General features: G+C 37.6%; 1 pseudogene; it reads right to left on the reverse strand.

The window, feature by feature from the left end:
- Positions 1-9,216: 9,216 nt before the first annotated feature.
- On the reverse strand, positions 9,217-19,558 carry LOC146946304 (uncharacterized; annotated as a pseudogene).
- Between the last annotated feature and the right edge of the window lie 2,119 nt (positions 19,559-21,677).

Below are 21,677 nucleotides of genomic sequence, written 5' to 3' on the forward strand. Positions count from 1 at the left end.
TCGCAGCCTCTAGGTCTTCTCCTCTTCTCTCGACTTTTCTCCCTTTTTCACCAAAAACTGATCGTACGTTTTTAAAACTTTTCTAAACCTAACTTCTCTTATTTATAACCCCTCATCTAATTTTATCTTATTTCTTCTTTCTACCACTAAATTCTCCAAATTCACAAAACAACCCCTCAACTTAATATTTATTTTGTTTTCAAATCTTATTTTATTAAATAATAAAATAAGTCACAAAGTCTCACATAAATCATATAAATCACATAAAGCTCATATAAATCACGCCAATCATATCAATATATTCTAAAACTCATTAAAATAATTAAATAATAGAAACGGGCGTTACAAGGTGAGTGATCCTTTCATTGATTTGATGTTGATAAACGATGAGCTCTTGTCGATGACTTTATTAGAGATTAAATATGCTTGCTATGCTATGATAGTAATGTGATAGCTTGAGATGTAAGGAATGAGGGATAATAATCATGTGATGCTAGTATTTTAGGAGGGATGGTTATGTATATGTGATATGTATGAATCCTTGAATGCTCATGTCTGCTTATGTTGATTATGATTAATGTAAAGCTTACCCCCAGTGGTTTGACCGCCTACCTGTCTGTATGGATGGGTAGACGTTGTGCAGGATTAGTTGGCTTTCGGTGAGTTGCTTGATGCTTTGCTTGGATAGCAGGAGCTAATCTCCGTTGTCGGTTGTTGAGTCTTAGGTTTAGGCTATGATAAGGTGTCAGTTGTCTTTGGATTTATGTATCATTTATGTTGAGGAGTTTTATCCATTGTCGGATTTCGGAGATTACCTTCATGAGTTGTGTTGTTTTATGACATGTAATTCTGGTGATATATGAATTATATTCCGTTGCGACTGTTGAGAGTTTTATATGCATGTCTGTTGGATTTTTGTTGAGATGTAGAGTCTATTTCTTGAATATTTGCTATATTCGTGTGTTTTATCGCTTTAATAGAAATAGGGCATTACAAGTTGGTATCAGAGCCGTGGTCGGTCTTGTCCATACCAAAACCGGTTGACTTTCCCTGTTGTATACGACATGTATGAGAGTACTGTCGGTACTTGTTGTGTTGTTCAATTCTTTTAGGTGGGTTTGAGCGTAGTGGGGGAGTAACAGGTTGCTTCTAGTGTGTTAGTCTGCAAGGGGGGTATCTTTGGCTGCGGAGGCTCAGTTGTTTGTGGTTTGTGTTAAGGTTCCTGTTGATTTTGAGTTGGATCTTATGTGTCTTCCGTTGAAGCATATTGACGTGATTTTGGTATGGATTGGATGTTGACTTTTGGTGTTAACATTAATTGTTTGACCAAGAGTATAACGTTTTCTAAGCCGGTAGCTGAGGAAGGTGGGAAGTTCTTGACCGCGGAGCAAGTGAAGAAGTCTTTGGACGGTGACGCTAGTGTGTTTATGATGTTTGCTTCCTTGAAGGAAAGTAGTGAGAAAGGAGTTGGTGATTTGCCGGTAGTGCAAGAGTTTCCTGAAGTTTTTCCGGACGATATTACTGAGTTACCGCCAGAGAGGGTAGTCGAGTTTGCAATTGATTTGGTACCAGGAACGAGTCCTATTTCGATTGCGCCATATCGGATGTCTGCATCAGAGTTGGATGAGTTGAAGAATCAGTTGGTAGAGTTGCTTGAGAAGCAGTTTATCAGGCCGAGTGTTTCTCCGTGGGGTGCTCCTGTGTTGTTGGTTAAGAAGAAGGATGGAAGCATGAGGTTGTGCGGATTATCGACAGTTGAATAAGGTGACAATTAAGAATCGGTATCCGCTTCCGAGGATTGATGATTTGATGGATCAGTTGGTTGGTGCGGAGGTGTTTAGCAAGATTGATTTGAGGTCAGGATATCATCAGATTAGAGTGAAGGCGGAGGATATATCCAAAACTGCATTCTGAACAAGGTATGGACACTATGAGTATTCTGTGATACCATTTGGAGTATCTAATGCGCCATGTGTCTTCATGGAATATATGAATAGGATATTTCATCCTTTTCTGGACCGTTTTGTGGTGGTGTTTATAGATTATATTTTGGTGTATTCGAAGTCAGAAGAAGAGCATACCCAGCATTTGAGGATTGCGTTGGGAGTCTTGAAGGAGAAAAAGTTGTTTGCTAAATTGTCGAAGTGTGAGTTTTGGTTGCGGGAAGTGATTTCTAAAGTTGTTTCCTTGGTCATGTGATTTCTAAAGGTGGTATTGCGGTGGATCCGTCAAAGGTCGATGCAGTGTTGCAGTGGGAATCACCTAAGTCTGTTTTTGAAGTTAGAAGCTTTCTTGGGTTGGCAGGTTATTATCGGAGGTTTATTGAGGGATTCTTTAAGTTGGCGTTGTCATTGACGCAGTTGACTCGGAAAGGACAAGCTTATGTTTGGGATGTTAAGTGTGAGAAGAGTTTCCAAGAGTTGAAGAAGAGGTTAACTTCAGCTCCAGTGTTGATTTTGCCAAATCCGAAGGAATCGTTTGTGGTGTATTGTGATGCTTCTAAGATGGGTCTTGGTGGTGTACTTAGGCAAAATCATCAGGTTGTGGCTTATGCTTCGAGGCAGTTGAAAGTTTATGAGAAGAATTATCCGACTCATGATCTGGAATTGGCAGCAGTTGTGTATGTGTTGAAGATTTGGAGGCATTATTTGTATGGTTCTAAGTTTGAAGTGTTCAGTGACCACAAGAGTTTGAAGTACTTGTTTGACCAGATAGAGTTGAATATGAGGCAGAGGAGATGGTTGGAGTATCTTAAGGATTTCAATTTTCAGCTGAGCTATTATCCTGGAAAGGCGAATGTTGTTGCTGATGCATTGAGTAGGAAGTCGTTGCATATGTCTGCTTTGATGGTTAAAGAGTTGGAGTTGATTGAGCAGTTTCGAGATTTGAGTTTGGTTAGTGAGTTGACACCGGAGGGTGTAAGGTTGGGAATGTTGAAGCTGACGAGTAATATCTTGGAAGAGATTAAGAATGGACAGAAGGAAGATTTGGAACTTGTAGATCGAGTGGTGTTGGTTAACCAAGGTAAGGGTGGAGACTTCAGATTGGATGAGAACGGTGTTTTGATGTTTCGTGATCGTGTTTGTGTACCAGATGTTCTTGAACTTAAGAGACAGATTTTGGAAAAAGGTCACAAAAGTAGTTTGAGTATTCATCCAGGAGCGACTAAGATATATCAGGATTTGAAGAGGTTGTTTTGGTGGCCTGGAATGAAGAAGGAGATCGCAGAATTTGTTTATGCTTGTTTGGTTTGTCAGAAGTCTAAGATTGAACATCAGAAACCGTCGGGTTTGATGCAACCGTTGTTTGTGCCATAGTGGAAGTGGGATAGTATCTCTATGGATTTTGTCGGAGCGTTGCCAAAGATTGTGAAGGGTTTTGATTCAATCTGGGTGATTGTTGATCGGTTGACGAAGTTGGCACATTTTGTTCTTATCAAGACCGGTATGTCAGTGGCGAAGTTGGTTGAGATCTACATTGAGCAGATTGTTAAATTGCATGGTATTCCTTCTAGTATTGTGTCAGATCGGGATCCGAGGTTTACTTCTAAGTTTTGGGAGAGTTTACAAGAAGCTTTGGGAACTAAGTTGAGGTTAAGTTCTACTTATCATCCCCAGACTGATGGTCAGACGGAGAGGACTATTTAGAGTTTGGAAGATTTGTTGAGAGCTTGTGTGTCGGAGCAAGATGTCAGTTGGGTCGAATGTTTACCGTTGATAGAGTTTACTTACAACAACAGTTTTCATTCTAGTATCGGAATGGCACCGTTTGAGGCTTTGTATGGTCGGAGGTGTAGGACGCCATTGTGTTGGTATGAGTCAGGTGAAAGTGCCTTGTTAGGTCCGAAAGTTGTGCAAAAGACTACTGAAAAGGTTAAGTCGATTCAAGAGAAGATGAGAGCATCTCGAGTAGGCAGAAGAGTTATCATGATAAGAGGAGAAAGGACATTGAGTTTCAGATTGGTGATCATGTGTTTTTGAGAGTGAATTCTGTAACCGACGTGGGTCGTGCCTTGAAGTGTCGGAAGTTGACTCCTTGTTTTGTTGGACCGTTTGAGATTATTGAGAAGGTTGGGGTTGTAGCATATCGGATTGTGTTACCACCATCTTTGTCGAATCTTCATGATGTGTTTCATGTGTCTCAGTTGCGGAAGTATGTGTATGATGCGTCTCATGTGATTCCAGTGGATGATTTGGAACCAAGAGATAATTTGACCGCAGAGACTTGGCCAGTTAGGATTAAGGATCGGGAGGTGAAGCGTTTGCGTGGCAAGGAGATCGTTTTGGTTAAAGTGATTTGGGGTGGACCAACTGGTGAGAGTGCCACTTGGGAATCAGAGAGTAGGATGAAGGTTTCGTATCCGGAGTTGTTTCCTTCAGGTAATTTTCGAGGGCGAAAATTCTTTTTAGTGGGGGAGAGTTGTAACAGCCCGATTTTTCGTTAGATTTATTTTATTATTTATTTAATTATTTTTATGTGTCTTTATATGTGCTCATATGTGATTATTTGCCTCTTTGTGTATTTTGGTTGGGATTCGTAGAATTCGGTGTGAGAAGAGTATTTTAAACATTTTTGGACTTAGGGGTATTTTGGTCATTTTAAGAGTAGGGGTAATTTAGTAATTTTGTTGAGGATTATTTTAGTGCTTAGTGAGAGTTATTATTTTACTAAGTTACTAGAGAGTGTATTAATTTATTTATAACCGGTAAGTGACCGTTATTATTACATTTTACCGTTAAGTGGGTAGAGACATTTTGAATTGGTTTAGTGAATGGGTTAGGCCCATTAAGACATTGTGAGTTGAGCCCAATTATGTAGAGCCTATATAAACTCTAGTGTTTAGAGAAAATAGGGTTACATATTAATTTTCATAATTTTGAGATAAGAGGTAGAGAGAGAAAGACAAGAGAAGAAAGGGTTTCAAGAAGGAAAGCTAGAGAGAGCTAGAGGGAGGTAGAGCTTCAAGGATTGGAGCTAAAGTGAAGCCATAGTTTGAGTTTATAAAGAATTAAGGTAAGGGGGTTAGACTTTAATCATAATCCTTTAGTTTAATCTCTACCCTAATTCTTTGCATAATTGCTTATTTGGGTTAAGTGATTAAATTGATTTTAGTTGTTAAAATTCGTGCTCTTGTTATGATGATATGTTTGGGTACATGAATTTGATGATATTTGAATTGTTGTTGTTGAAATTACATGTTCATGATATATATAAATGGGTAGTTTGTGAACTATGCTCAAATGATGGATTATGACATGTTGTTGTTGATTTGTGGTTGAATTTATGATTATGAGTTGTGGTGTTGATGATTGTTGTTGTTAATGTCATATCATGAATTGGGTATGAATTATGTTGAGTTGTTGTTGTTGAATTGTGTTGAATTGGAAGAGATGAATTGTTGTTGTTGTTAAGACTTGTTGTTTTGAGAAAAACCTTTTTAAATCAATTTCAAAACTTATTCAAATGACGTGTAACGAGTGAGCTCAACGTGTTAGAGCCTCGGGTTATGCCTCAGATTATTTTTGACAATTGAAGGTTTCAAATGTTCGATTTTGGGGCGAAAATGGTGAAAACCCGTTGCCGAAACACGCGGAACCGCGCGTTACGGAGCGTTGAGCCTGAGCTAGGGCGCTAGGCGCCCATAGTCAGAGAGCTACCAGCGCTAGGCGCTGCACCTCTGGCGCCATGCGCCCAGGACAGGGCAACACGCTTGTTGCTCCGTGTCCGGGTGCTTGGGGGCAGTCGTGTGGGGGCCCGTGGCTACCGTTTGAAGGTGTATTTTTACTTTTTTCTATCAATTTTCTACTGGAACATGATTGGCTTTGTCGAAACTTCAAATTTCCAAATGGTTTGAAACTTGAGTTAGTGTCATTTTGGTTTTTCGAAAATTTTTGGAACTTGGAATTTTGTGATGAAAAAGGATTGCAAGCTTAGTCTACAGTTCATATAGACTTAGGCAAGGCTTGTAAAGTTGGTGCAATGTCTTAATCGTGTCAAATTTGATTTTCGGGTGAAATTGTGGAATATGTGAACTTGGGATTTTCTCATACGAACTTAGGCTAATCTTTGAACTAATGCTTGATAGTTTGTAAGTGGCCTAGGCTCATGTTTATATGATTGTTTGAAATGGAATTGTGACTTTTCAAACTTAGTTAAGTCACTTTGTTTTGAAAAATGCCATGGTTGGCCGTTTTTACAACATGATAGACGAACTTGGTCGAAAACGTTCTTTTAAACCAATTACCTTATGAATCTTTCGTGAAAGGTTTTATATGATTAATTGAGGATATGTGGATGATTGTTAGGTGTTGAATATGATGTTTGTCATAATGTGTTGTATTTTCTCCATTAATTGAATTGTGAGGAACGGTATGGAGTTGTTGAACTATATGATATAGTTGATGTTGATGTTTGTTGATAAGTATGATAATGAGGTGATGACTCTTGATTGAATTATGACTTGATTGATTGTGTGGACGTAAATACTTGATAATGCAATTGTTGTTGAGTTGATTAATGTAAAAGGAGGTGTACTTTTACATTGTTGTTGGTGGATATATATGTTGGAGTTTTTGCATTATTGGGTCTTTACTTGTATGTCCATGCATCATAGTCATATGGAGTCTGTAAGACCCGTAATTTTAGAAAATAAATGAATATTGATAATATAATATTATGTTACTTCGTCGATTTTAAATTACGATCAGATAAAAATAAATAATATCTTCGACGGTGAATTTTTATCGCTACTAGAATATTTTGTAGTTTTGTCGCGATAGCGACTCATGATAAATTTTTCGGAAAATTTCTCGAGAATTTAATTTTCAGTCTCCCCAACAAACGGAAATTTCATCGCGCTTAATTTTTAAAACAAACTCTGTTTTGTACGAAATTTTTTGTATAAACTCATAAAATTATTCATGATAGATTAATGCAGTAAAAATAATTTCTCTGTCGAAAATTTTCACAGCAAAAAACGTCGTATAGAATACTTGGATATAAAGTTATTTTATCAGTAAATATGATTTTGGACATTTTTATCGATATCACGTATAACTGTCAACCGCGATCGATTGCGTTTAAAATTAAGTGATGTTTATAGAAATGAAAGTGGAAGAATAATCATGATTAGTTTTTAGAAGTAACTAATTGTTTATGGTTAAAGGAATTGGTAGAACTTATAGTAATTAAAGAACCAATTACTAATCAAACATCTAATTTATTAAGGAACATAAAAAACCTATAAAAAACCTCACTTTAAATTTTGATCATAAAAAACCTATACATATTTCAAAATTTTATATAATCTTCTCCTCTGTTCGTCATTCTCTTTCTTTTATCATCATCATTATTATACTTTGAATTATCAAAATAAAACAAATCTTTGATAATCGTTTATGAAAATTTTATAAAAAGTCAACATAAATTTCTCGTGCATGAATCGTTTAATAGATATCCGCCAAGTACTATGCACCGGTATCTTTACTAATTTAATTTTTTTTTATCATATAATAGCATCAAGTATATTTGGGCCGATAATTTATAATCAACTCTAACCATACAACATTGTCCGTCTGACTGTTGTCCGATAGAATTTTCCTTTCAATTCAAGCAGAACTTTCTTATTGCATAAAACACCTGAGGTGTTTCTTCATTTCAACTAACCAACTTGAATACGATAATTTATTCATTTATCCCTTTTATTTCATTTTAGGTTGAAACCATCTTTACAACTTGAGGAGAATTTCTTCAATTTCTTGATGGTTTTTTTTTTTTTGATCTGGAAGATAAGCAAAGCAGAGTTTAACAACTCGTTTGGTGCTCATGATATGATAACGAACGGGATAATGATATGATAGGATGGTGGGAGAATAGACATTTATCATATCATGTGTTTGAGTAAGGAAACATGGATTGTGAACAATTGAATAGTAAACCATCAATAGGAAAACAAAGAACTTCCATGGATTATGAAAATAAAGAGTTGGGAAAAAATTGAAATGGTTATAAAGAATGGAAGCACACACATGGTAGATATGCAGAGAATGGGGTCGATAGAATTGTTGTAGAAAATGGAGTCAATAGATTTGTGATTGGGTGGTAGTCGAAGGAGGTTGAAGGGTGGGAATAGAAAGCGCGCTCGATAGATTTATGTTATCAGGTTGATAACCTACCAAAAACCAAGGATTAAAATTAAAAAGGAGAGATAGGATAGGATTAGTAATGGGTTAAAGTTATCATATCCTATTGGTGCATGAAACATCGGATATAGATGGGATAAGATAGTTTATCATATCCTATTTCTCTATCCTACGCACCAAACGGGCACTTAGTGTCCAAATTGTTTGCCAAAATGTTTAGGGAAGCTATTGGATTCAAATCCAGACCCTATGAAATCTGTAGATAAAATTAATTTTTTTATTTTTTTAATTAAGCATGGACCAAATGGTAGGTAAAAGAAAACATGAAGGGGAAAAGAAGACTCTCTCTTCCGTGACTACAAATCATTGTAATAGGAACAGAAGCAAAGGAAGTGTTGGTTGAGACTGTGGATTCGTTGAAGACAACTTTTCGATAAGGTAAGAAAAGTTTACGTCAATACAACCTGCATTATCACTCATCATCTCTGCGTTAATTAGAAGAGTTTGGTGAGAGAGTGAAGCTGAAAGTAAAGAAAAAGGCTGCATGTTTGTTGAAATTAGACGAACTTGATTAAAGTAAGAAAGGAATTTTTGTCTATTGATGCTGAATTATTGCCTTACTTTTTATTCAAGCAAAAGAACCACCACAATAGTTTTTGATGAGGCCTGTAGTCAAAGCACAAGGTGCTCTTAGGCATAGTAGTTGTTCTTTCATGTTTCTCATTTTTCTGTTAGGGTACCCTAGTAAATGGTCATGTTGTCTGATTCTACATAATTTGATACAAGGAGGAGCAATTGTATCAATATCTGACAATGTATCAATATTTGTTAGCTGTACTGTGTTAGAGATATGTAATTTTCAATATGTATTAATTAATATATTGTATTGTGTAAAGATAGATTTACTTACCTTTTAGTAATATGAATATCAATTTTTGTGATAAGATATTAAGATATATCTCTAAAACTTTATACATTTTTAAAATCTCTAAAAAAACTGCATTATCTTAAATGTCTAATATTGATAAACAACATAAAGCTGGGTCAAAATTCAAGTCCAGCCCAAATAAAAAAAAAAAAAAGATTATACATTCTGATATGCTTCCCATCTTAAACTGTGTCTTGGCTCCACCACAAAAAGTTTCAAGTAGGCTTCATCCGCAATTGATTCTGGTCCATACTCCTTAACGACCTCTTCCTGTTCCACCACCAAATTACACTCAAATTAGCAACAATCTTGGAAAATAGATTATTGAGAACCACAACACAATACTGACAATTAACTTCTTTATAAACCAATCTTGGAAAATAAATAATTGTCATTTAACAAGATGAACCTGGCAACATTCATGTTAGGTGACTTAGATAATTTGCTGAGAACCACAATACAATACTGACAATTAACTTCTTTACAATATCAAAAGCTTTAAATAGATAATTTGTGGCAAAGAGAGATCAATAGAATCGTTTACATTAATGGACATCTTTTGATTTTTGGATTCATAAGCATCTTAGTTTATTTAATTGTTTCTCATACAAATATTAGAAAACAAGATGGCCTTTTTTTAATTGAAAATTTATTTCTCAAATCAAACAAGTATATTGTTTATTGAATGATATAAAATTGAACAAGTAAGAAAGGGAATTAAAATGATTGACATCAATAGAATCGTTTTCATTGGTGAGCTCGAGACATTTGTCTGAAAGTTCAGCGAGCGTTTGTGTTAGGACCAAATTTTCATCCTGAAGAGTGTTTATCTTTTGACATTGCTCTTCATATTCTTTCTGACAAGGCACAAATAATGATAACATCAAATGAAATACAAAGATAAATAGATCATCAAACAAACACAATTGATTTATTTTTACATTTTAATCATATGCAACCAATCATGGTCTGTTTCCTTATCTTTTAGCTGATTTTCTGTTTGACAGTCTTTTTCTTTCTTTTCTCATTTCATCAACTTCCTGTCAAAAGAAATACAACTAAATAGGAAATGCTTATGAATAAAACTAAGAACGGTATAAGAAACTAAGCTTAGGAACATTAAGAAGGGTATAAGAAATGCTAGACACCGTACACATTTTGATAGAAAGTTGGCCACACAAAAACTGATTATGACTATGGAGGCCAACAAAGCTAAGTATATCTAGCAAGATTGGAGATGGAAAATGAACAATTTAAATTTATATACATAGTATATCGGTGGCACATATCATGTGAGTAATTTTACATAATAGCTTAAGTTTTATTTTTGCCATCCATTTTTCTAACTCTATGTTACATCGACACTTCAGATTGAACGGGTGTCCAAGCGTTTCACTTGTTCTATTTTCATAAATTATCATCAGTGTCGATGTGTTTGTGTTTTATAGTTCTAAAAAAGTCATGTTCTAACACATGGTAGTCTAAACTTATTGGAAAAGACCAAGTCCCACATTGACTACAACTGGCGTTGTCAATTGTAGATTACACAAAACGACAAAAAGCTCATCCAAATTCCACTATGCATCATTGCTACTGCGCCACTATAGCGGCAAGCATGTCGCAAACAATAGAGATTTGTTTAAAATTCTACTACGGTATAGGGCTACAACACTTCTACTTAAGAACACTTCCTATCACGTGTTTGTATGAGAGAACATGTTAAAGTGAGATTTCTAAGTATATGTGCTCATCATAATGATTCAAAAGAGATTTTACAGGGTTGGTTGTTCATCAAGTTTAGCTAATTCACTAAAAAAAAAAAAAAACTCATTTATGCTACGGACACGCATAAAACTTTATAATACCATATTTTTTAGTTGCGCATCAACATCAACGTCAGTGTCAGATTCCTTCCCGACTGTCCCCATATTTCGAGCCAGCCCAGATGGATTTTCTACAAAGAAACAAGGTGCAAGACTGTTAGTCACATGAACTGCAGTTCATGTGTTTTGTCACCTTCTGAACATTCAAATTATAGACAAAAATAAGATAATCAAAAGAAAAATCCATAATCTTACCATCACCAATAATCATGTTAGATCTCTGCTTCATACTTAAAGGAGAATTCTGCCAAAGAAAGGATGTGATTAGACATTTTTGCCGAACACATTACATTCAGCAACCACGTTTATATAAAAATTAATCAATAAACATACTTTGTAACTATCATCTTGATCTCCATCTGTTGATCTCTTGCTTCCACTTGCTGCACTGCGCACATAAAGGATTTTGTTCAGGCTTTGGAAAAATGCTATTAACAAGTTTACCTAAAGAACAAGAACAAACTGTACCTCATTAAGGTTCCATCCCTATCATTTTTTGGTGCAGAAGACTGGTTTCCATATTTTGTGGATTCCCCGGTCATTAAACTTCAAATAGGCTCTGAGTTTATAGTACCTAATTCGTTGAAATCTGGATTTCTTTCGCGCACAATTCTCGAAAAATCCTGTGAAGCATCCTGACCAAAATGCATAAACATTTTATATGAATATACAAACTCATACACACAATTAAGTACGGAAGTTTCTCTAAGGTGAAGAAACGCTCATGAAATCATTTCACTAGTAATTCTTAAGTACCCCACCCCCACCCCTAAAAAAATGTTAAAATTCCACTAAATCCGCTAAATATATACTAACTATAGTTTCATAGAAATTATGATAGAAATAATAAATGAATGAAGTGCAATGAATATATTAATTGAAAAGTTTTGACCCACCTTTGCTACACGCGGATTATAGGAGAGCTCTGTGGGATCATATAGAGCATCACATTGAAGTAATGCATTATTTGCCTACACCAAAAAAAAAAGAGTGTGAAAACCAACCTAAAAACCAGGTACGGATCCTTTTGTCGTAGTTTAAAAACCAGCTGGCCTTACAAAGCAGTAATATATGAAAACCAGCCTAAAAACCTGCATAGTTGTCTCCCAAAGTGGTAGCAGAGGTTTGTTTGGAGTTTGCTGTTAGAGAGAAAAATCAAAGTAAAATAGAGCATATCAGCTATAAGAAGTCTGCACATAAAGAAAATTAGTTAAGATAGGCATAAAATGATTTACTGACATCTTGCTGCGCCAATATATTGTAAGGTCTGCCAAATGGATTGGATTCTTTCTTCCCCATCGAGAAACTTGCGAATACCGTAGCTTCCTGGAGAAAAATTAAAATTGAATAGACATTCAAAATGAAGAACAATACTAAAGAGAGAATGAGAGAGAATCTAGAGAGAGAAAGTGAGAGGGGAAAGGGGCCAAGTGGGTCAACTGGGGTAAATCAAAACGAGGGAGTGTCCTTTCCGGTGAAGAAGCGCATCTCCTTCAGCTTCTTGGACCGATCTACTACTTCTTTCTTCTTTACCAATTTCTCTGATGAAACCAAAACCATATTCTTGTGGAGTGCTTTTGCCAGATTTGGGAAGGTGATGGAAGTGTTCATTCCGACGAATCTCAACAAAGCAGGAAGAAGATTTGGTTTTGTTAAGTACTTAGAGGTCTCAAATCCGGTGGCGCTGGAAGCAAGGCTGGTGGATGTCCGGTGTGGCGGTCGCCGTCTTAGTGTGAATCTGGCTCGGTTCAACAGAGAGTCACAGGTAGCGGTACCGATAGAGACGAAACGGGTAAGAAGAGCGGTGACCTCGAGTTCCATGGTGGATAAAGGGAAATCCTTTGTCCAGGCGGTGGGTGGGGGAAGTGGGATCAGTAGAGAGGTGGAGGTGTTAGAGTTGGATATTCTGCCGAGTGAGGAGGCTTTGGGATCCTTGGAGGGCTGTTATGTCGGTTTTCTGCACTATCCAAGGGAGGTAGAGCTGGTTCAAACCAGCTTCTTCATGGAAGGGTTTAAAGGGGTAAGAGTGACAAGCATGGGTGATAATATGGTGCTGCTCAAATGTAACTTAGAGGGAGGGATGAAGGCAGTCAGAAGTACTAAGAAGAAGTGGTGGGATGACAATTTCGTTGAGGTCAAACCTTGGTCTCCACAGCTTATTGCTAAGAAAAGGCGGGTGTGGGTTAAGCTGTGGGGGGTTCCTCTCCACATTTGGGATGAAAAATGCTTCAAGCAGATGGGGAATTTCATTGGTGAATTCGTGGATTTCGACGTTTCAACTGCGGAGAGGAGAAGCCTGGAAGCTGTTAGGCTGTTGATTTTTACTAAGCTCTTTGGTTTTATCAACAAGAAGATTTGTATGAAAGTCATGGGAGCTAAGTTTGATGTGTGGGTGGTGGAGGACCAATCTCAAGCTTACGATGAGGTGTTCGAAGAAGAAGGGGTGTTGGAGGAATCAAACTACAAAGGGGAAGAGAAGGGTCTGAGAAGGACGGTTATGGAGCTATGGGAGGCGAGTCACTATGCTCTATCCGGAGGTGTTTTTCCGGTGAAGAGGCATCGGGAGATGATGTTTCAGTTGAACCTGAGGAAGAAAGTGTTAAGGGGACCCACAGTGATGAGGTGGCAAGGGCTGAGTGGGGGAGAAAGGGGTCTATTCTTTGTAGCCTTTTTGAGGTGCAGCCCTATGTTGGTGAATTGGCAGACAGTAGTGATAAGTCTCCACCTAATGGGGACAGTTGGTGTGCTTGGAAAATCAAGAGGCTGAAGAGGGTCTTTCTAGTCAGTCAATACACGTGGGAGGTAAGGCGACAGAGTCAAAGTCAGATTGTGGGGAGGGAAATCAGGTCTTGGAGATTGATATTGGGCTGGAAAACATTATGGAGGATCCGATCCATGTACAAGAGACCCGACCCAGATCCTTGGATGATGGTGGACCCAGTTCTGCTCCTATTGGGCCTGTCCTCTATGGGCCGGTTTTAGGCAATGCTTCTATGCCTACGGTTTCACCAATTGAGGAGAGGGAGGTTCCTTTAACAGTTCCTAAAAGGAATAATGGCCTTAAGAAACCAAAGAAAGGGGCGTTAACAAAGGGAGCGGCAAGGTGTGTGAATATGAAGGATATTGTTACTAAAGGGGCGAAACATTGTAGTAAAGGGGGTGAAGAGGACGGAAAACACTCTAAACAAAATGGGAAGGCGGCGATGAGGATGTGTGAGGTGCCGGTAGAGGATTGCTCAATTTCTACGGGGTCTGGTGTTAATGTGTTATTTGAGGAAGATGGTTCGGTAGTGCCGGAGACACCAATACCTTTGATGGGAGACCTTAGAAGAAAAAAGGCGGAAGCAGAACACTTATTGAAGGTTGCTAAGGAAGATGGCATTACGTTTACCTTAACGGATGGTAGGATGGTGGATAGATTGGTTGTGTCTGAAGATGTGGATGTGGTTAATAGAGTAAGTAGGGAGATGAAGGAAGGTAATTAATGATAGTGTTGTCATTCAATGCTAGAGGGTTGGTAGGTGTGTTAAAGCGGAAAAAGATTAAGAAATTGGTGATGGAGCAAAAGGTGGATTTTTTGGCTATTCAAGAAACTAAAATGGAAGTTATATCGGATGCGGTGTGTCGTAACCTATGGTGTGATGATGATTTTCAATGGGCTTGTCTTCCGTCGATGGGCAATAGTGGAGGTATTTTATCTATTTGGCATAAATCTCTGGCTACTTTCTTGTTTTCTTTTGTCGGTAATGGTATGGTTGGCGTTTGTTTGGAATGGGGTCCGTTGAAAAGAAAATGTTTGGTGGTGAATGTTTATTCTAGTTGCGAGCTTACGGGTAAAGAACGGTTGTGGGAGAAACTTGTGAGGGTGAGAAGCACTTTGGGCGTGGGAGCTTGGTGTTTCATTGGTGATTTTAATGCGGTTCTCCATAGGGAGGAAAGAAGGGGGGTGAATTTAGGTATCAATGCCGACCAAAGAAGAGAAATAATGCTTTTTAATGATGTGGTAAATTCTTTAGAGGTGGAGGACGTGAGTCTTGTGGGGAGGAAGTTTACTTGGTACAATTCTAATGGCCATTCGATGAGTAGAATTGATAGGGCGTTTATCTCGGAAGAATGGTGTGATTATTGGGGAAATTTTAATTTGTGGGCTCTACCTAGGGATGTTTCCGACCATTGTCCTTGGGTGTTGAAAGGAGAGGTATCCGATTGGGGTCCTAGGCCTTTTCGTTTTAATAACTATTGGTTGGAAAATAATAAGTTTAAGGGGGTGGTGGAAGAAGCGTGGAGGAGTTATGGGGGAGGAGGGTGGATGGGCTTTGTACTAAAGTCTAAGTTGAAAAGCTTGAAGGAGACCATTAGAGAATGGAATAGGGCGGAATATGGGAATGTGGAGAGGCGTTTAGCCTTGTTAAGGGAAGAGATAAAGGAACTTGATGGGAAATGCGAGTTAGGCATGTTGACTAATGAAGAGGTTGAAGTGAGGAAGGTTAAGTTTGAAGAACTTTGGAAACTTTGGAAGGGTAAAGAGGCTTTACTTTTCCAAAGATCTAGATCCAAATGTCTTAGAGAAGGAGATGCTAATTCGAAGTTCTTCCATAGTTGTGTGAAGAGTAGAGCTCACCGGAATGGTATCAAATCTTTGAAAGTGGGAAATGATTGGGTGTTTGAAGTGAACGATATTAGGAGGGTGGTTGTGGATTATTTCAAGGCGCATGTGGCGAGTGATGAGTGGGAAAGACCTAAATTAGACGGGGTGAATTTTGCCTCTATTTCCGAAGCCGATAATTTGTCCCTAGTGGCGCCTTTTTCTTTGGAGGAAATTGAGTTGGTGGTAAAGGATAGCGATGGGAATAAGAGCCCGGGTCCGGATGGTTTCAATTTTTCCTTCGTGAAGCATTTTTGATATCTTATCAAGTATGAGGTTAGGATCTTTTTTGATCAATTCCATGCTAACGAAGTGTTCCCGAGGAGTCTTTTATCCTACTTTGTTACTCTTATTCCTAAGGTGAGATGTCCTCTTACTCTTAAGGAATTCCGTCCGATCTCTTTGTTGGGAAGTATTTACAAAATCCTTGCGAAGGTTTTGGCCGGAAGACTTGCTAAGGTTATGAATCCCTTCATTTCCAAAGCTCAATCGGCGTTTTTAAAAGGAAGGCATTTGGAGGATGGTGTGTTGATTGTGAATGAGGTGGTGGAGGTTGCGAGATTGAGGAAGCATGAGTGTTTAATTCTTAAGGTTGACTTTGAGAAAGCCTATGATTCGGTGGAGTGGAGCTACTTGGAATATATGCTTAGGAGGATGGGTTTTGCGGGTAAATGGATTGCTTGGATGAAGATGTGTGTGTTTGGGGGAAGTATGTCTATTCTTGTGAATGGTAGTCCAACCGAAGAAATTGATATCAAGAGGGGTCTAAAGCAAGGGGACCCCTTGGCACCTTTTCTTTTTCTTTTGGTGGCGGAAGGTTTTAGTGGGCTCATGAAGAATGCGGTGAGCTGGAATCTATTTAAGGGGTTTGAGATTAAGAGAGGTGGAACGGTGATTTCTCATCTTCAATATGCGGATGATACCTTGTGTATTGGGGAAGCTTCGGTTGAAAATCTTTGGACCCTTAAGGCGGTACTAAGGGGGTTTGAAATGGTGTCGGGTTTAAGGGTCAATTTTCGTAAAAGTTGCCTTATCGGTGTGAATGTCTCGGCGGATTTTATGCGGATGGCTTCGTCTTTTCTCAATTGTAAGGTGGGTTCAATTCCATTCATGTACTTGGGTTTACCGGTGGGTGCTAATGCGCGCAAATTGTCGACATGGGAACCGGTCTTGGAGCGGATTAGTGCTAAGCTTAACTCTTGGGGGAATAAATACATAAGTTTAGGAGGTCGCATTGTACTCCTAAACTCGGTATTAAATTCGATTCCCATTTTCTACCTTTCTTTTTTGAAGATGCCGGCTAAGGTGATTAATAAGGTGAAAAGTATTCAAAGGAGGTTCCTTTGGGGAGGTGTAGGGGATAGAAAGAAGATTTGTTGGGTCAAGTGGAGGAAGGTTTGTCAACCTAGAAGTAAGGGGGGGCTAGGGGTGAGAGATATCAAATTGGTTAACATTAGTCTTCTAGCTAAATGGAAATGGAGGCTTCTTGATGAGGAACCGGCTTTATGGAAAGAGGTTCTAGAGGATAAATATGGTCCGTCGGTGAGTCTTCGAAGTAGGTTGAGGGGTGAGGTGTAGCCCTCATACTCTTCGCGTTGGTGGAATGATTTGATGGGTTTGGAAGCTCAAGGGGAGAGGTGGTTTGGTAAGGAGTTGGTTAGAAAGGTGGGAGGTGGTACGAAGACACTTTTTTGGAAGGATCCGTGGGTGTCTAATGTGCCATTAATGGAGGCTTTCCCGCGTCTTTATTCCCTTGCAAATTTACAAGATGGTATGGTAAGTGTGCTTTACAATACGAATATGGTGGTGTATGGAGTTTGACATGGAGGCGCGAGTTGTTTGAATGGGAAAAGGTGCTTGTTAACTCTCTCTTGGAGAGGCTTGTTGGGGTTGTTATGAGGGATGGTCCGGATGTGTGGGTGTGGAAACCGGATAAGGACGGTGTGTTTTCGGTGAAGTCGTGTTTTGTACTTCTCCAAAATCTCTACCTCCCGGAGGGTGTTTTGTCTAATGAGGAAGAGGTGATTTTCCGGGAGAATTGGAGGAGTAAAGCACCCGGTAAGGTATTGGCGTTCTCTTGGATGTTGTTACTTGATAGGATTCCGACTAAGGCGAATCTTGCTAAGAGACGGCTTTTAGGGATGGATGATCCTAAGCGATGTGTTTTCTGTGATGTTGAAGTTGAAACGGCGGTCCATCTATTTCTCCATTGTGATGTGGTTTCTAAAGTTTGGCGGGAGGTAATGAGGTGGTTCGATGTTAATTTAATTACTCCCCCTAACCTTGTCATTCATGCGTTGTGTTGGTCACGGGAGGTGTATTCTAAGAAACTTCGAAGGGGAGCTTGGTTGATTTGGCATGCGGTGGTTTGGGTGGTTTGGAGGGCGAGAAATAATTGGATCTTTAACAATAAGATTATGGGGGTGGAGAAGTTAGTGGATCAAATTAAGGTGTTATCATGGCAATGGAGCTTGTCTAGATTGAAAATTGCAACATGTTTGTTTTATGAATGGTGTTGGAATCCACGCTTTTGTCTTGGAGGGTGATTTGGTCGGCTGGACTCCGCAGGATTGTTCAGGTTTATGCTGCTGATTTTTGTCTGCTTCTTTTCTGCGTTGGTCCAGTAGTGCTCCTGGCCTTTTGTTTTGTTCGGCTGCTGGACTGTGTTGGGGCTGTTTTGGCGGGTTCCGTGGTGGAGTCGTTTGCTTCAGCTGCTGCGTGTCTGTTTGGTGTTGGTGGATAGGTGGGGAGCTGTGTTTTCGGGTGTTTTAGTGGTGCTGGCTTCAGCTGATGCGACCTGTTGGCAGCTGCTTCTCTTTTGGAGGGCTGTGGGGTGTGTTTTGTTGCTGTCTGTAACAGTATTTTTTTTTTCTTTTCTTTGCGGTTCAGTTTTGGTGCAGCTGTAGTGTTACCGTGTTTGGGAGTTTATTGGTTTATTCTGGTTGTGTGGGTGGCTTTATTGGTGTTGCCGCAGGGGTATGCTTGGCCTTTGTCTCGGTATAACCTTGCGTCATCTCTTTGGGTTGATCTTTTTTTTTGGGTGGTTTTTAAAGGGGTTTTTGTTCGAGCCTGGTAATTGAATGACAACCGATTTCCCATTATTTGTATTTTTTTTCTCCACCCGAGCTTGTTAGTGCATCTCGCACGGGCTCGTTGGTTAATAATATTTGGCCGTTTCAAAAAAAAAAATAGACATTCAAAAATAATATCTGTGATTAATTATACACTTCATCTTCCACCAATCAAACACAATGCAATTTAAATCATGTATTCAAATGCACAATCTACTATCAAGGAAACCTTAAAAATATCATAATCCTACTCCAATTGAAACTGAATTTTTAAAAATATAAAACGTATACATAATGAGTACAGCATAGTCACGAATTTTTCCAAAAAGAATTAAATCTGCTACTATTTTCTTAAATCTTAAACATCCCATTCGACGTGAAAAGGTCCCGGCAATCCAGTGTTTATCTCTGATGAAAGTAAAATATAACTAAGAGTTGTATCCGGTCAGCAGGTAAGTAGAGTCTTACAAATAATTGTTACAGACAGCTTGCAACTTGACATCAATCAATAACAATAAGGAAAATAAACCAAAAACTATGACACATAATAATATAAAAGCAAACAGAATATAAAAGAAAAATGATGAAAATTACCAGAAGCAAAAGTGAAGGAGTTCGCAAAAGTGAAGGGAACAAACTGTGGGAGAATGTTTTTAGGAGAAGAGAAATCCTTCTGACTTTGTAGGTATTGTAAAAGAACAAAACTTAGGTGCATTTTTTATGTTCTTTTCGATTAGGGCTGGGCAAAATTTGTGAAACCAGCCCAAGCCACCCAAACTGCTTGGCCCGTTACGAGTCATTCGGGTCAATACCATAAAATTAGCCCAACGGGTTGGCAAAAGTTTTCGGATGCTCAAATCCAGCTCAAAGAAAACCGAACCCAACTGCATAATGACTAATAGTAGAGCAGTTCTAGTTAGACCCGTCAATGTCTTTTAGGTCTTCTAAAATATTCACCAAAGAATGTTATGTGGCGAAGAGAAGAGAAAATGTTTTGGCGTAAAAGACACCTTAGTGTGTAATGTAACTAGCGACTAATTCAACCCCCTCAATTTTTTGAGCCTGAAAAAATTAAAATAAATTTGTCAAAAAAATATTTGGAATGTCCCAATATTATAAACCACCAAAAGAGTTGTCGGTTTTATCATTTTTCAAGAGTGTTCGACTCTTTTCCCTCAATAAATTTCGATTATCATAAAACATTTTTTAAAATTTGTTTTGGTGTTAACCTCTGCTACTAGTGGAAAAGGTGCCTTGGTGTGTTCCGCCGAGAGGTAAGTAACCTGGCCAAGAATCGTTTCACCCAGAAATCGAATTCATGTTCTCATGAGCAATTTGTCCTTTATTTGCAGCTCATTAACCACTTAAGACTAATTACTTGGTTATAAACAAAAAAAAATCATGACTTGTCATTTTCCATAATAAAGTATTCCGTATTAAAAAAAATTAAAACGTTTTCAACAAAATACTCTTATTCCTTCAAAAAAAGAAAAAATTAAAACGTTTTCAACCAAAAATTTTGTAACTTTTTCCATTTTAATTCTATTAGTTTAATTGTAATTTTAAATTTTGAATCAAATCGAACTATATAAGTATAGATAGATAGATCGAGAGAAAGACAGAGAAGTGATAACATTGTGATATTCTTTTGTATGTACACTTTTCTATTATAATAAGCCCACTTTATAAGGAGACGCAAGGGTATAATATATGCCAATAAACTATCCAATAACTAATAGACTTCCACTTCCAATAGTTATAACACTCCTTTATGAAAGTCTCATCGATCATATGTTTCATTAAAATCTTAACGAAAAAACTCGTTGAAAAAAAATTAGTGAAGGAAAAATAGTACAATGTCATCTTGTGCGTGAACTACTTTGTTTACCAGAAAAATCTAATTGAAGAAGCTCATGGTGATGGGACAAAGAGTGCCTACCATATTTATTTCTCCCCCCATAAAGACAATTATCTCTAAGACGACAAAGACCCATTTTTTCTACCACTTTCTCAACAAATTTACTTGGAAGTGACTTTGTAAATAGATCTGCACATTATGATAAGAGAAAGAGTAAGGTACTATTTTAATCATCGCTATATGTTTCTTTTTATCACCTCATGAAAGTGTATCAATATTTGTTAGCACTACTATGTTAGAGATATGTAGGTTTCATTATGTATTAATTAATGTAAACAACAATAGAACTGAAATGTTACTTTGTTCACAATTCTCTTTTGTCTGTGAAATATGTTTCTGTTTTTTTTTAATGCATAGTTATTTCAGATTTTCTTCTCGATAATTATTTTACATAATATAAAGTATATCTATATATCTATTGATCTTCTATATAATATATTGAATTCTAAACTTAAGTTAATCATATGCTTGGATTGTGCCTATGTGACAACTCTATATCACATCTCCGCTATCTCTTGAAAATTACTCTTATCTCTTTAAAGAATAGTAATAATTGGGTTATTGTTAAATTCACGAATTATCGAAGATCAACAATTTTAAAAGATGAAGAACAAAAACGAACTTAGTCTATTATAAAGGAAAGAAATTCAATTTTAAATGACAAGTAATGTGACATAAGTAGTTGCCTATGGATTTCATAACGTTGCAGCATAATCAATTTGTTAATATTGAAGTTTTTTTTTTACTTTTAAAGGTTTTTTTTTTGAGAGGTTTACAAATGTAATATATAATATCTATTTTCTACATAAATAACATTTATACATAGAACAGCAAAAATATATATTGATATTATTCAAGCAAAAAATATACTGGAAAATTACAACCATATAATTAAAAAATTGATTAGTTACGCTTTTATTAATTATATTTTTAAAAACAAACTTTATCACACTATCCTTTGAACTACTCCCTATTTTTTTTTTATTCGATAACTTAATGTGTAAGTTATAAGAGGAACCTTAGTGTCTGATCTACAATATGCCTTGTTGAGAGGTTTTGAGATGGTATCGGGATTGAAAGTTAATTTTTAT

The sequence above is a fragment of the Medicago sativa genome, chromosome 2 (genome assembly GCF_051527215.1).
Source record: "Medicago sativa cultivar Bolivia chromosome 2, Bolivia_mono, whole genome shotgun sequence".
Lineage (NCBI taxonomy): Eukaryota > Viridiplantae > Streptophyta > Magnoliopsida > Fabales > Fabaceae > Medicago > Medicago sativa.